Consider the following 16881-nt stretch of genomic DNA (forward strand, 5'->3'; position numbering starts at 1 on the left):
GGTCAACAGCACAGTCGGTCGGTGGGTTGGCGCGCTAAAGTGTGGGAACTCCCGCATGTTCTAGGGCAGTGGTTCTCGACTGGGGGTACACGGACCTCCTGGAAGGGGGGGGGGGCGGTGTACGTGGAAATGTCCCAGGGGGGTATGTGAGCTGATTTTATAAATGTGCGACATTATATGATGCATGAAAGTCGTTGGTCAATAATGATTGTATGATTCTGCCAAATGTAAAATAACCACGATATAATTTAAATCCACGTGGTAACCTAGAGCGATATAAAGTACCTTCTTAAATTCATTGATCGTAAACAATGTTGGTTTCCAAGAGTAACCAGCGAGCGAGGACAAAATGACATCACCCGTTGCATAGCGTCAATTTGAATGTTTTCTATTCGCTTGCGGTTACTTAGCGAGTTATGATGCCTCAGAGAAATGGACAATTGGTTAAAATATTGATGCTCCTTCTGGGTTCTTTCGGTAAAGTCACGTAGAATGGGAATAAAATAATAATAAAAAAATAATAACAGAATAAAATTCTCACGACGTTTCGGCCACAACACAAGTTCACTCAAGCGCTGTCTTCCGGACAGTCCTGTTATTTCACCCGAGGAAGGCTACTTGTGTTGTGGCCGAAACGTCGTGAGAATTTTATTCTGTTATTATTTTTATTATTTTATTCTCATTCTACGTGACTTTACCGAAAGAACCCAGAAGAATGATCCCTGCAGTCACGAAAGCTTTAAATCGAAAAATATTGATGCTCATTATTCGTACATTCATTTCTCAGAACCACGTTGGGTCAGGTAAGGGCGGGGTGCAGTAGTAGTCGAACAAAGATTGAGAACCACTGCTGTAGGACATCTGCTGGCATGGAAGAAGAGGCCAAAATGCCATTTAGAGCAGTGGTTGCTTAACCTTCACAGCAGCCTTTCACACCCTTTGGTTCTCAATCAATAAACAAATGTACAACGTTAATAAATACACAGCGATTTGATGAAACAAACTGGTGGTACTTACGTTGCCCGTGCTTGATTTGTGTTTCGATTATTTACCTTCTAAAAAAAAGTCTGGCCACGTCTCGGCACCCCGAGAGAGGGCATCTCGCACCCCCAGCGTGTGCGTGCACCCCATGTTAAGAACCGCTGATCTAGAGGGGCTCCGTAGAGCTTCCTCTGGTGGAGACCCATTCAGCAGCAGTGGCGTGGGCCGGAAATTACAAGGCTGCACCTTTCCCTTTTACACGGCAAACACGAAAACATATTATACTCCTAAAACATCGAGTAAGCGGTAATTGGCGAATAATTACTTTTACACAATTAAGCTCCCGCTAGAGGGCCGGTAATTGAACGGCGATGGAATTGTAACGAGAAAGCAGTGTGCCTTGCGTGTATGTGTGTCTTGTCTGTGGGGAGCGGTGGTGCAGCACTTATCGCGCTCCGATAATAACCCGGCGACCTGAGTTTGATTCTCATTCACGGCCAACACCGGTGATGATTATCTGAATGAGTTCTAGGCCTCCTCGAGGGCGACCCAGCGTCAAACGAGTACCTGATAACGATGTGTAAAACATCACCAATAGGAAAATAAAAGCAGCCGGGCGTGGTGCTGGCCACCCACCGCCTCGTGTGGCGTCTCTGCCTTCATAGGTGCTCACTAACGGCACTTGCCCCAACAGTCTGTACGGTGGTGGCAAGGGGTGGGTGGTTTGTGGCAGGTAGAGAGCGTAACCTTCCGGCTGTCTCTGCGTTCGTGCCGTGTGTTGTATATGCCAGCTGCATGTCGCGCCGAATTTGATGTTTAGCCCACGCAATAATTCGAGATTTTTGTTATGAGATCTTGCGCCATCGGTGTAACGTTGCGTCGTCACATTACTTGGTGCGGTATTGATAGCTCGCGGTTGAGGCTTGACGGTTGGTGCCAGCCGATGGGGGAGACCCAAGAAGGGTCTCAAAATTTCCGCGAAATTCCAGTCTAGGACCATCCATCCTAGCTGAACTTGCAATGGCCACAATTTACAAAGTAGAACAGAAGACCCTTGCGCAAGAGTGTGTGTGTGTGTGCATACATGAGTGTGTCCACACACGTGTGTGTATGTATGTGTTAATGCGTGTAGTGTAGAGTGGTGGTGCAGTGGTTTGCGAATTGCACAGCAATACTGTACTCGTAACATGGGTTTGGTTCTTGCTGGTATCTGAACCGGTCCAGGGCCTCCCGTAGGTCGAATCGGCCTCAAATGTGTAGCTGGTGCGGTGTATAAAACATCACCACTCGGGAGACAAAGGCGGCCGGACGCATTGCTGGCCACCCACCCCCTCGCGTGCCGTGCCGTGCCGGCCTTCATAGGTGCTTGCTTAACAGCACTTGCCCAGCAGACTGCCAAGGCGACACGGGAATCTTTGTATTTGTATAATTGCATGCGCTAAGCAGCACCCCGCCACCGTACCCTCCAAAAATATATATAAATGATAAAATGTAACATTTTTCAAAATCTCTATGTGATTCAATTTGTGCCAAGCAGTCAATTGTATAGATTGTTTTTCAAATAAAAATGTGTACGCCTGTAATGTTAAGTCAATGGCCACGGTGCCCTTACACTGTGTTAATGGTGCAATTAAACAGCCACCATATCGGTCGGAGGCCCGTAGCCAATACTAATGCAAATATAGGCAACTGCATGTGGTCTCAAAGCCACCAAAACTCACCGAAATGCAAATGTCGCGTGCGTTCAGAATCTAGGGTATTACAGTACAGTGAGGGAAAAAAGTATTTGATCCCCTGCTGATTTTGTACGTTTGCCCAATGACAAAAAAAGGATCAGTCTATAATTTTAATGGTAGGTTTATTTGAACAGTGAGAGACAGAATAACAACAAAAACATCCAGAAAAACGCATGTCAAAAATGTTATTAATTGATTTGCATTTTAATGAGGGAAATAAGTATTTGACCCCTCTGCAAAACATGACTTAGTACTTGGTGGCAAAACCCTTGCTGGCAATCACAGAGGTCAGACGTTTCTTGTAGATGGCCACCAGGTTTGCACACATCTCAGGAGGGAATTTGTCCCACTCCTCTTTGCAGATCTTCTCCAAGTCATTAAGGTTTCGAGGCTGACGTTTGGCAACTCGAACCTTCAGCTCCCTTCACAGATTTTCTATGGGATTAAGCTCTGGAGACTGGCTAGGCCACTCCAGGACCTTAATGTGCTTCTTCTTGAGCCACTCCTTTGTTGCCTTGGCCGTGTGTTTTGGGTGATTGTCATGCTGGAATACCCATCCACGACTCATTTTCAATGCCCTGGTTGAGGGAAGGAGGTTCTCAGCCAAGATTTGACGGTACATGGCCCCGTCCATCGTCCCTTTGATACGGTGAAGTTGTCCTGTCCCCTTAGCAGAAAAACACCCCCAAAGCATAATGTTTCCACCTCCATGTTTGACGGTGGGGATGGTGTTCTTGGGGTCATAGGCAACATTTCACCTCCTCCAAACACGGCGAGTTGAGTTGATGCCAAAGAGCTCCATTTTGGTCTCATCTGACCACAACACTTTCACCCAGTTGTCCTCTGAATCATTCCGATGTTCATTGGCAAACTTCAGACGGGCATGTATATGTGCTTTCTTGAGCAGGGGGACCTTGCGGGTGCTGCAGGATTTCAGTCCTTCACGGCGTAGTGTGTTACCAATTGTTTTCTTGGTGACTATAGTCCCAGCTGCCTTGAGATTATTGACAAGATCCTCCCGTGTAGTTCTAGGCTGATTCCTCACCGTTCTCATGATCATTGCAACTCCACGAGGTGAGATCTTGCATGGAGCCCCAGACCGAGGGAGATTGACAGTTCTTTTGCGTTTCTTCCATTTGTGAATAATCGCACCAACTGTTGTCAAAATCTTGTCCCTGACATCCTCGGAGAGCTCTTTGGTCTTGGCCATGGTGGAGAGTTTGGAATCTGATTGATTGCTTCTGTGGACAGGTGCCTTTTATACAGGTAACAAGCTGAGATTAGGAGCACTCCCTTTAAGAGTGTGCTCCTAATCTTAGCTCGTTACCTGTATAAAATACATCTGGGAGCCAGAAATCTTTCTCATTGACAGGGGGTCAACACTTATTTCCCTCATTAAAATGTAAATAAATTTATTACATTTTTGACATGCGTTTTTCCGGATTTTGTTGTTGTTATTCTGTCTCTCACTGTTCAAATAAACCTACCATTACAATTATAGACTGATCGTTTCTTTGTCAGTGGGCAAACGTACAAAATCAGCAGGGGATCAAATACTTTTTTTCCCTCACTGTATGTCGCACTGCACGCCACGTGCTGCATTGGTATTGTTACGTGTCCAAGTTGCCATCTATAATTTGGTCACACCTCTTGGACAAAGGACCATTCTCATAACGAGTCGTGATACTCGGAAAGGATTTCATGGATTCCAAAAATATGTTATGAGGCCTGTAATGATTCACTTCCAGTCCCAAGTGATGTTATGAATTGTTATGACGCAGGGTAATGGATGTATTCATGAATCAATGGGGGGGGGGGGGGGGGGGGGGGGTGGTTGGCGCCTTTGTTGAGAATTTTAATAACGAAATAAATAACGCCACCGTCCCTTATTTGTCTCCAACACGTAAAATGAGACGCTTCATTCTTACTTTGTTATGTGTTGTGTAGTTCTTTGTTTTGTCGAACGAGGTCTCATTTCTTCGAGACATTACCCTTGACTCGAGTATCAACATCATGCACTTCACCGGCATTGCTTCAAGCAAATCTGACTCCACTGATGAGACACTAAATGTTGAAACCGGTCCAGAGATTTTTTTATCATTATTATTGAACCCGACACTCCCGATTATTGACCAGAACATCAACTCGCTCCACTGGAGAGCCACATTTTAATCACGGGCGGCTGGAACGTGGATTCGAACCCAGGGACTCAATGGTGCAGGGTCAGTGTCCTGACGAATCCATTATCACCCCCCCCCCCACCCCCCTTAAGCCACCGTGGACACATCACTGCACCGGACTGACGATCGTCATTATATGTGTACACTCATTTTCAGAGAAGCACAGGATTAGTGTAAATATAAATATATATTTACATCGCGTTCCGTGAACAACCCCAGTCGCCTCAAATCAGCTGAAGCTCAGATGGACCACACCGAGGCGTTGCCGAAACAGAGCCAACACAATTCAGTGTGGATCATTGACAGAACGAGATTCCTTTATTTTTTTAATTAACCACATTTGAAGTTGTTGGTCCATTCAAACCGAGAGGCATTTTCACCAACCCCGTATGGAATAGTGAACAAGTTATAAAGGGGCACTTGTGATTCGTTGTGGTCTTTCGAAGCGTGAGTGATTCTGTGATATGCTCGTCAATGGTGCGAAAGAGATTGTGCGTCAAAACCCAGTCTGTATGCCATAGTAAGGTAGCACATCGGCCCATGTCAGAACATGATTTGCCATCATGTTCTGCCATACTCACGTCCTTCATTTCGCTGGCCGCACTTACCAAACACTTAATTCATAAAAAAAGATATGGGAGGGTATCCCCCCCCCCTTCACTCCCCCGCAAAGTTTAATTATATCACGCTGTTGGTTTCATTTCATTAGACAGAAACTCCATTTGGAAATCCAGCGTTGTTCCAAGAATGGCAATGGAATAAATAGTTAACGGGCCATCAACGTCGTTAGCCTTCGAGTGGTAGTTTTAGCCTTTACACAGTAGGGGTCACACTTCCCCGCACACGCTGCTACGAGATCGCTTGTCACGTGGGAATCAAAGTGATATTTGTAATTCTTCAGAGCTGGAATTTAGACAAATTAAGTGACACGTTCATTTCAACCCAAATTTTTTACGAGTTTTTATCTCCATTTAATTTAGGTTTGTTTTTTTCTGCTAGATTCTGCAGCTTTGATTATGAGTGTATTTATTGCTTTTATTTACGTGTGTACTCTACGCTGTGTATACTGTATTCCAAAAGTCAAAGTATCTTCCTGATAAAACTCTCAATGGGATGGCAATCCCTCCCATTGGTGGCACTGAGCAAGTGGTGAAGATCAGCAACAAGTAGCAGGAGTAGCAGACAATCACCGCTCTTTAATGGCGTTAACGAAGGTCACTTACTCGGTTTACTAATAATAGGTAATCAAAACATTAAAGTTTTTAGCAAGGGATTTGAAGACAAATTGTGAAGCCTAGGCTGAGCCTACCTTGCATATATTAAAATTGTGCGAGGCTAACCAGATTCTGAATCCCTTTCCTCTTCCCAGCCCCCTGTGAAAACACACACCGCTCCACCGTCACGTCAGCCGCCCATTTCTTCTCTCTCGCTCTCCTCCCTGCCATCTCATCCCCGACATCTTGGCCCGGTCATTCCTTCCCCCCCCTACTCCTCTCCCTTCTCGCCCCGGCACTCCTCCTTCCTCCCTGCTGCCCTCCTGATCTTTGTCCGTCTTGGGAACATCCGTGCTGGCATCCGTTCCCTTTCCCGCTCCTTTCTCTTTTTCCATTCCTTCCCTCCTTGACTCCACTCCCATTCCCGTGATGCGTCATGGGTAATAACGTTTTACGAGTGAAACTAAGCAACCTTCAGGATGTCATTTTTGGGGGCTTGGTTGTCAGGTTTTGTTAGTTATGAGCACGGGCGCGACTATGTCTGCGCCAAATTTCAGCTCTCTTGTCATTCTGTAACATTTTAACGTGTAGGCTTTCGCGACCAATATTATCATCCATGAATCTGGACATCGCCTGATGATGCTGGTTGTCATTACCGGCGAAACGTCGTACTCGAATGGTAAATCTTGTGGGCTTACTCGACAACACACCGGTGGGCTGGACTCGTAATGAATTGGCACGTTTTGTTTAGGTGGTGGCGGGTTTAACGTCTCATTTATATTTACGCGATAAAACCCAAAAAACTTCTCTTGTGGATTCTATAACATCATTAGAATGTACATCATTCGGTTCGTCGCGATTATCTGTGCTAAGATACACACACTGATATAATACCCACTTTGTGTTCTCTTTTAATTAAATGTTTGCAGGTAATAATTTTTTTAATGCTATCAGACAGTGCCATGAAATGCGCTTCAGAGCCGGTATATTTCATCCGAAGGGAGCGAACATGCATTGGTGCGCACGTATGTGTACTGCGATACCTGCGCACATTGATTGAGCTCTTTATTTAACTCGCGTGAAAGCCCATTGAGAGTCATGATCTATTTCGCAACGAATACCTGTGCGACTATAGTTACACGGGGACAGTTATTCATGTTTTTACATTTAATCGCAAGTCAAAGTCAAAAGTGTCTCCCCGCTCAAGCGAGCACAGAGCGGTGGCCACCTCCGCTCGTGGCCCTGAGCCAATGGTGGAAATTCGTCATTCCTTAGACAGAGACGAGTTCGTCCAAAAGACAACCGCCGTTTACTTCCAACGATGTGGTGTTACATTTTAACAACCTCGTAGGTATGATGATGATGGACCGAGTTAACTCCTGACCAGGGTTTGACCTACCGACCTGCCGCTTGTGAGTCAGGTGCTCTACCAGCAAAGTCAGCTGTTTCCCACTCAAGTGATCCTCTCTTGCTAACAGCCCTGAGCAGTGGGGAAAATTCCACACGCGTATGGCAGTGATCCGTCCATCCATAGGACAGCGAACGTTGAGCAACATAATGTAGACTCAGTGGTAGGGGTGGAATAATTGAGACCGCACCATTGCACGGGCGACTTAATTCATGTTCATGTAATCGTGAGTCATGGCTGGACTCAATAAAAACGAGGTTGACAATTAGCATGAACCCTCAAACAGCATTTAAACTTTTAATCTCACAGTGTAGAGTCAACCGCTCTAGCCATAGCGCCAACTGGCTGGATTTTTTTTATCATAATTGAGGTCATCTTTTTTTCTAAATTTAGTACATGAGCTATGACCAGTGCTTAATTTTTTATGCAGAACAGTCTGGAACGCGATTGCGGGAATTATTGTGGACGCATCACATCGATCTCGCCTTTACAAAATCCGCACTCACAACAAGGATGAGGCCATATGCGTTTCATTTCTATAACCCTCCTCATAGGATTATAATAATATCGGGTACAATACAGGATTAGTATGCATAGGCATGCTTTGTCCTGTAGTGGTAGTGCCTTGCGCCGATAATCCCTCCTCCGAGCCAGCCTTGCGGCATTCTGGAAAATATCGAGCGAGAGATTCAGCCCCGGCTATGACTCTTGTGAACGCATTCTCTCTTGCAAGCCATGTCACACGATCCGGCACAACGACTTTTACGTAAGATGTCTCATCCCGAAATTCGGTGCGGAATATTACCGAGCGGATTGTGAAGGGCAAACCGAATCGTCGCCTTCTCGCGAACTTGCTCGGCATAGAGTGACACTCGGCCAAATCAATCGCAGCCAATCTGGTTGTAAACGGTGAGAATATATTCTGGCCCTGCAAGCAGCATGAACTACGGGTGGGGGTGACCTCTGACTTTGCTTAGATTGATAGCAAGGTATGCATTCTTGGAACATGTCAAACGTTACATACAAATTGGACATCGAGCCCTGAGCCAAATATATAATGCCACATAATAGCATTAGTGTACCTGCCCGGCTATAATTAGTGCCTGCACTTCAGAATACAGTAAAGCCTTCTTTAGTACTGGCGATGCGTGCACGTGCACGCGTACATCTGCACGTGCGTCTGTACGTTCCCACAACAAACACGACGGCCACCGTTCGCCACCAAGAGGGCGGCGACGTCACCGCAGCGCTTGCGCCAGGCTAGGTGCACATGCACTCGCGCTCAATAGCAGTTAGCGCGCTGCGCTGCGAACCTGACCAACCGAGTTCAATTCATGCTCACGGTTAACACCGGTGGCGAATATCGGAACCGAGCCTCAAATGAGTACCCGGTGCGGTGTGTAAACATTGCCACTGGGGAGACAAAGGCGGTCGGGCGTGGTGCTGTCCACCCACCCTCTCGTGTACCGTTCCGCCCTTCATCGGTGCTCGCTAACAGCACTTGCCCCTACAGTCTGTTAGAGGCTACACGAGGGATCTTTGTCGTTTGTTGACATAGATTCATCTACATGCGATTGCATCTCAAGACGGTGTACAGAAACAGGGGAGAATATACGAAATTCCTCTTTCAGCCTTACAGACAGTTGGGTCAAGCGCCGTTAGAAACCGACGTTCAAGGCCAGAACGGCGCAGGTGTGCCGGTGCTAACCTGTGGCCATTGCCAGCACGTGCGCTTGGCCGCCTTTGTCTCTCCAGTGCTGATGTTCACGACCGCCATCGCTGCACCAGGCGCACATTGCAGGGCGGAATGATTCCAAAGGGAGGCACGGGCTTGACCCCGATACCAATTGGCGCTCGGTGACAATGTGCATCATGGCGAGGAGCTGAACGCGGGTGGATTAGATTGCAATCGTGACACGAGCGTGTATTATAGGAGATTAATAATAACATGACCTGCCCCTTTTCGACCCTTTAAAAGACTAATTCATTTATAATTAATTGGCAATGGCTATAATTTATTACTGGCAGTGTGCAAGTCCTGCCAGGTAGTTGGCAGCGAAATATCACTGCATGCAAGCCACGTGCAGAGTGTGCTGCCCCTGATCAGTAATCTGAACATACATATATTTCTCGTTACAGACACATTCAATGCATGTATGGCATCTTGAGTGGACCATTCCTCGTAATTCTCAGTCACGCCACACATTGCATTGCACTAATAAATGCATCGCCGATTGGCGAATGGTCACATTGACAAAGACAAATATCTCTGTCATAGTTTTAACAGACTGTAGGGGCAAGTGCTGTCAGCAAGCACCCATAAAGGCCGGCACGGCACACGAAGGGCTACGTGGCTAGCACCACGCCCGACCGCCTTTGTCTCCCCAATAGAGATGTTTATATGAAGCCGAGTCGACCTAGGGGAGGCCCAGGACGAGTTCAGATAATCGTCACTGGTGTTGGCCGTGAGCAGGAATCGAACTCTGGTCGCCGGGTTCGGAGCGCCATCCGCTAACCAGTGCGCCACCGCTCCCCATGGTCACCCATGGTCACACACACGCACACTCAGACATAAATACACACTTTTCCATTGTAGCATTCAGCGAGCAACTGGTGCAATGTCCCCGTTGAACAGTTGCTTGGATGCAGCCGGCGATGTTGTGCCTTTGCACGATGCGCAATCTTCGCGGTAAAAAGTGTGCATTCAGAAAACATCAACAGCTATATATAAAACCATATTTATAGTCATATGTTTACTGTGTCTGTTAATACAATTATATGCCATTCATTACGAGCATGGGTAAAGGTGCAGCCTTGCAATAGGTTGCTCACGTCACTGCTGGTGGAAGGAGCCTCCACTAGAGGGAGCACTTCGAGGCTATTTGTGGCCTATCCTTCCATGCCAGCAAGACATTTAGGAAGTGGTGGGAGTACCCACACTTTACCCCACCACACAACCTGCCAATGGAGTAACTGTGGTGGTACCCAATTATTTTACTTCAGAGGACAGAGGTGGGGTGTGAGGCGGGGGAGGGTATTTAAGGAGCTCGCACCATCGTTTGAACTGCAATGCCAGGAGTTTGAACCGGTGACCTCTGCATTGCAAGGTCATTGTCCTCACCATTACACCGTGGCAGCATCACCATTCATTACTACTCATTATTTATTTGCATGAAAAAGCCTGGGCTGAGTCTGAAGACTCTCTTTCAGGAGGTTCCTGCCTGGTTTGTGAGGCTTCATTCCGTAGACACAGGAGTGTTTTAGGGTGTGTGGGAGGATATTGGGGAGTGCCTGAAGGAAACCCCATGGGCAGATAAATGAGAACATTAAAACTGAAGAGCGTCGAATTTTTGCAACCTACTTTCTGTACTGCATCCTACGAGTAACTTATTTTCCCTGTTGATGGATGCCACTTGTTTGAAGTCTCCATCTCTCTGTGAGCCACTAACCCCCCCCCCCCCCTCGTAAGTCATTGGATACAGGCAGGTTCATCTACACATTATTTATCTTGGCGTGAGGAAGGCTTCATCGAGTCGTGGATTGAGAAAGGGCCGTACATTATTATTTTTAAATCGTTATAATCCGACCGGATGCTGCTCACAAACGATAGAGGGCCCATCTAACATTAGCAAGGTCGCGGCGAGTTCACATCCAAGGCCAGGAATCACCTAATCACATCATCTATTTTGCCTTCGTAAAAAAATAAGGACACTTGCAGTTGTACCACTTTGTGAAAGATCAACAGTGGGTGTCTATAATAACTGTCGCCTGCCAAAGGAATGTGGAACTTCCAACAACGGCCCAATGGCTGGCAATAGAGGTGATCACTGCCTCTATGGGATGATTTGTTAAGACCGTAAGTAAAAAAAACCGAATTGAAACAAAACAGAATGTCAGCATGCATATATACAAGTCTATTGTTTTTTTTCGTGCAAAGTATCTCCACGTTGGAATGGCGCATTGGGCAGTGTCGATCTCTCTTTCGGTTTGGTCCGTCCCACGTGCCTGGAGTGTGAATGTCACGTTTCTATGACAAGTGCCCGCCATTCAGTGCACGTGACTACACCGTGCACGTGACCAAACCGTGCACGTGACAACACCGTGCGCGTCTTGCCAGTGACAGCCCTGGATGCCAATCTAAGGCCATTTCCAAGTCATCGTCCCTACATAGCCCATTCTTGGAAACTGTTTATGGATAATCTGCCTTAGGGCTGGATGTAATGCTCAATTCAAACCGCGTGCAACTGTGCCAGCCGTAAGGAAAGCTGATAAATGTCCATTAGAAATCCCCGCTTGCCCAGTTGCATGCGTACGTACGCCTGGTCGAGCAAAGTTGATGTCGTAAATATTATCGCTATTTTGTGAAATGGCAATGTAATTGTTCGCGTACGGATTTACACGCCAGTACGCGTGTGCAGTGTTTGTGTGTCACAGTATGCTGTATTTCAAGCCACGCAAAATAATCTGCGGGCATTACATTTACAAGGTACTGTTTTGGCCCTGACTTTAAATGTTTTTTTTTATGTGGATGTGACATATAGACAATTAGGTTTTGCAAATTTTTGCTGCGTGTTATATTTATCCTTTTTTGTCAAAGGATATTGTTTTTTTTTGTTTCATTTCCGATGTTTAATTATTTAAGTTGAATGCATAATTGTTAAGTTGGACTCGTGTCGCACCTTCGAGGAGTGTTTAACATATCTGTATGTTCTCAAATTACCGGTGCCTGAATTGTAACCGTTGTCATTCTCCCAACGAAGACGTTGTGGCCCGTGTGATATTGTTATAGCTGGAGAAACTGACTTACACGAGCATTTAAAAAACATTTTTTTTTTACCATTTGTATCATTTTATCACGCGTTCTGTACTGTATTATACTATTCTCACTATTCTACACACACACACACACAAAGACACTCGCACAATGCTACATGTACACACGTGTACGAAATTGTACAACCCTTAATACAGTACCAGTAGTGATATGCAACGAACTATGCACGGTAGGTAGATTCCACAGCGATCTATGCAGCAAAGATTGTGACAGAGAGAGAGGGAGAATGTCATTCGCAAGGAGGCGCAGTTTACGGGATGACCTTGAGAATCCATACCCAATCCAACCGATCCCAAATCTTACAGGCGTACATGCCTTCCACACACTCACACACGTGTGTGAGTATGTAACACACACACACGCGCGTGTATATTCAGTAAACCGTGCACATGCAATCCTCACGCCAATGTATTTTCACAGGGCTTCATTTTCCGTTGATATCAACTGGCTAGCAACCAATCCCTGCAGACATGACGCTAAAAGCACTGCAGATATACACACACACACACACACGCGCGTACGTACGCATTTCACATGTCACATGTACACGTGTGTGTATGTGCTTTCATTAATGGCAAATGCGTTTTGTCTTCATTAAATGTTCGCTAACGTGGAATTGTATTGTATAGGGCCAACTTGTACTGCGCCAACATGGATTCATTACTGCAGTGTATGGAAAGTGGTGTTTGCATTTGTGTGTGTGGGTGTATGTGTATTGCAGTCCGACGATATATATACACACACACAAAATAGTATGCAGAAAAAAATATAAAATACAGCCTAAAAGCCAGGCAATTGTATCCGAGTGTTCAAAAAATAGCTTAGCTAAGAATCTGTGCATGTGCAATTAATATGAGTTGATATGCTGCAATTGAAGAAATGTTATATTGCTTAATAATACAGTACCATTTTTGTCGAACAATACTTAACGCCCCCTTTCATACATAATATACTAAATGTAAATACATCTACTGCAGTGTACACATATATACTGTCGTACAATGTAATAGTATAATGTACAGTATTATGTAATTCAATAAAATATTGGTATCGAGGTTATGACACAGGTGTTAATTTGGAGTTGGTGTGTGTACGTCTGTGATGTGTGTATGTACGTAACAACGGTTTTGTATATACTACACATCGTGTGTTGTCGAATGGAATTATTTATATAATGTGTGGCTAAACATGTGAATACATGTAAGCAACATGTGTGTTGAGTGAAGGTGTATTAACTCATAACATTACATTTACAGCTCTTGGTAACAGATGGACGTGTGTGTGTGTGTGTTATGAAACGCAGGTTAGTGCATATAATGTATGTGTGTGTACGCTTGTCACACACACTGTGTGTGAACGCATGCAGCACGCATTACACACTCATTTACGTTACGCAATATCAGTATGCAATGCATGCGTCACAGTGTATCAGCATGTGCAACGTGTACCTACGCCTGTGAATATATGTGTGCACGTGTGTCCATCCAGCAGTCGTACACACGTGCAGGTGACACCCCTGCATGCACGCGGACCACACGAAATCTGCGTGTATCAGAGATGTGCGCGCGCGTTATGCTGTGCATGGCAGGGTCCCGTGCGTGTCCACTGTGTGACCATATAGGACACCTGTCGATGTGCACACGTACGGCCGTGTGCAACGAACAACACGCGTGCATTGGCGCCTATCAATGTCGCGTCTCACAATTTACGTTCACCTGCGCGTGTGACTGTGTGTGTGTGCCCGATATGATACCCGTGACAATGTCGATGTGTGGTGTATGCGCGCGCGCGTGTGTGTGTGTGTCCGCAATACACGATGTGCTATGCCTCATCTTACCGCAGTCAAGATGCAGACTGCTGCCACCTCCCGCCAGCTGTAGCGGTGGCCAAGAGCGGACGATCAAGGATGGATCAGGCAGCCGCAGCAGCTCCCTCCGAAGCGAGCCAGCCCTCTCTCCTGCACGGCACACTGCGGCTCAGAAACACAGCTCTTGCTGGGTGCGGTGAAGGGTGCGAAGGGGAGTGGGTTTGGCGATGGGGAGAGTGGGTGGAGAGACTACGCGAGCACACGCGCACACGCGCGCGCGCGCACAGGGATGGAGGGAGGCAAGCAAAGCGAGCAGGCGGTGGTGATGGAGAGAGAGAGTTGGTCGGAGGCTGACGGGGGTTGCGTTGGATGCTCTAGACGGGGAGAGCTCCTACAGGGGCTGTCCTGCACATGCAGTGAAATGCTGTGCAGCTTTCGCAGCCGGCTCGTTGGCTCGTACCACTCCCGCTCTTTGGTGTGGGGGGGGGGGGCACACGATGGCGATGCTGTAGTGGGATATTCGTGGGTTTGGTGGCTGGGGGGAGCGGTGGCGGTTTAATGTGGTTGCTGCACGTTTAGTCATTCAGTGCAGCTGAGCTGGGCTGTACCACTCGAGGCAAGGGGTGGAGGAGAATGATGTCAGTGAGGTCGTCTCAGCAAGGTGGCTTGTGGATGGGGCAATTGCTTGGTGATGCCTTAGCCCATTGGGGACCCTAAGCAACAACAAAAAACATAATTTTTTGCTTCAGGTTCCCCACTTTCAATTTATGACCGCCCAGCGAAGTGAAAGGTGTACAATTCTAGAAATGCAGTGAGATTAGATAAGGATGGGAGGGGGAGATTAATCACAAATGTAGTGAAATGAGAGCGATGCAGACAATCGAGAAGAGATAGCGTGAGCTGAGAGATATGCGGACAAGATAGGCGTGTGGAGATGATACAGGAAATAATGTAGCACTCAAATAGAGTAAGATAACGTGGACATGGATGTATTTGGAAAAAATAAAAATGAGAATTGCGGGAGATTTCTTCAATTGAGATTCGAGAAAGATGCTAGAACATACATGAAGATGAACGAATACGCGTGGGAGATATCGTATCATTATTGAGAGATTGACATGATATATAACTTGCATTCAGATGGGTTAGAAAGGGGATAAGGAAGATGATGATAATACATTATAAATGTTAGTATGATATATAAGAGATGATATATGAAATAAGAAACGGATACATTCGCAATCAATAGGTAGATTTAACATTAATTCAGATGAGATATTGAAGAGAGACGTATTCATCAGTTTAAAAGGGAGAACGATTATAGAAGAGATGCATTAAGATGACACATATATCCTGTAGAAAGAGATTATTGAGGAGAAGAAGAGATACAGGAGCGACAGAACAGGGGACAGGAGAGAGATGTAATGATAAAATGTGAGATAGGACGCAGGTGTATTCAGAAGAGACAGAAGAGAGATGCAATGAGAAGATGTGAGACGGGGGACAGCTGTGTTTAGAAGAGAGGGGCCAGGAGAGAGATGTTGTAGAGCGCGCGGGTGCTCTGCTCATCCTGCTGTCCGATGTTGTGGCCGTGACGAGCATTAGGCCCCCCAGCCCACCACCCTCACTGATGTCACCGCCAGTGTTACGTGACCACCGGGCACGCGACGTAACTTAATTACATCACACGGTTGTGTCGAATAATTTAGTTGATCGACTCCGTGCAAATGTACCACTTTATTGTGTCATTTGCAATCGACGTATATTGGCCTCTGAATGCGGAGATGATTTTTTGGTTCACTCCTAATGGCCTTTTTATTTTCGCCCTCGACCCAAGGGACCCCTTTAAACACTTGGAGGGGGGGGGTGGAAGGGGTGTGAGGAGTTGGGGGGGGGGGACCCCTAAGCTTTTGCTTCGCGTGTGGGCCTGGCACCGCCACTTGGCGTGGGGCGACTTTGACGGTGGTTGCGGACTACAATGCCCAGTGCTGCACCGTGTCGTGATGCTGCTGCTGAGCTGGGATGTACCACTCCTCCTCTTTCGAGGGGGGGGGGCGGTGTAAGGCGAACGATGGCGATGTTTGGTGATTGTGGGATTATCCCAGGCAGGTGGCTGTGTTGGTTGGGATGGGGCTTCATGAAGGGAGTACGTGGTGGGGGAGGCATAATTCCGCAACTCCGATTAGCACGGTTGGCAATACGTACGGTGCGAAAAAAAGTTCAACATTCATCATGCGGTTCTGCACTCTAAGCAGTATCATGCAGCTTGGCTGGATTGTACCACTGTGAAGTTTGAATGGGGGGGTGGGGGGGGTATAGGGATAAAGGTATGAGTTCAATACGCTGTGTGCAGTGGTGGTAAATTGTTACTCGTACGAGAATTATCAATGCATTGGAGTGTTATTCCGCACCTCCGATTAGCGAAATAAGTTCGACATACCGTACACACATACATTGGCAATACTCAATATCATGAACAATAGCGGACAAATGTACGGCACGTGTAACACAATACAATGGAGACGTGTCAAATGATCAGGAAACAGGTGACAGCATCGCATCTGTAAGCTGCCTGTGGCCAATCTACGCCGTGGACTCGGCACTCGACTCGCTTTTGAAGTCCAAATTCTGGTCGAAAGTTGGCTCGGTTCATCACTCCTCTGGGGTAGATAAAATACCGTACCGGTTTTTTTAACCGTTCTGGATGAGTTTAACAACAAC

The 16881-nt window shown here is 46.5% G+C and overlaps 1 protein-coding gene across 7 annotated transcripts in view; it reads right to left on the reverse strand.

The window, feature by feature from the left end:
- LOC116951307 (plasma membrane calcium-transporting ATPase 2-like) overlaps positions 1-14641 on the reverse strand; it is a 200269-nt gene extending 185628 nt beyond the window's left edge. For 3 of the 7 annotated variants that reach the window (XM_076073532.1, XM_076073533.1, XM_032969842.2), the window contains exon 1: positions 14191-14640. The gene's annotated coding sequence lies outside the window, so the exon portion shown is untranslated. Of the gene's footprint in view, positions 1-14190 lie in introns of all 7 variants that reach the window. The other 4 variants (XR_004404165.2, XM_076073534.1, XM_032969843.2 and 1 more) reach the window with 3 other exon arrangements.
- Positions 14642-16881: the final 2240 nt, after the last annotated feature.

This window comes from Petromyzon marinus, chromosome 42 (genome assembly GCF_048934315.1).
Source record: "Petromyzon marinus isolate PM22_M1 ecotype Great Lakes invasive population chromosome 42, UKy_Petmar_22M1.pri1.0, whole genome shotgun sequence".
NCBI lineage: Eukaryota > Metazoa > Chordata > Hyperoartia > Petromyzontiformes > Petromyzontidae > Petromyzon > Petromyzon marinus.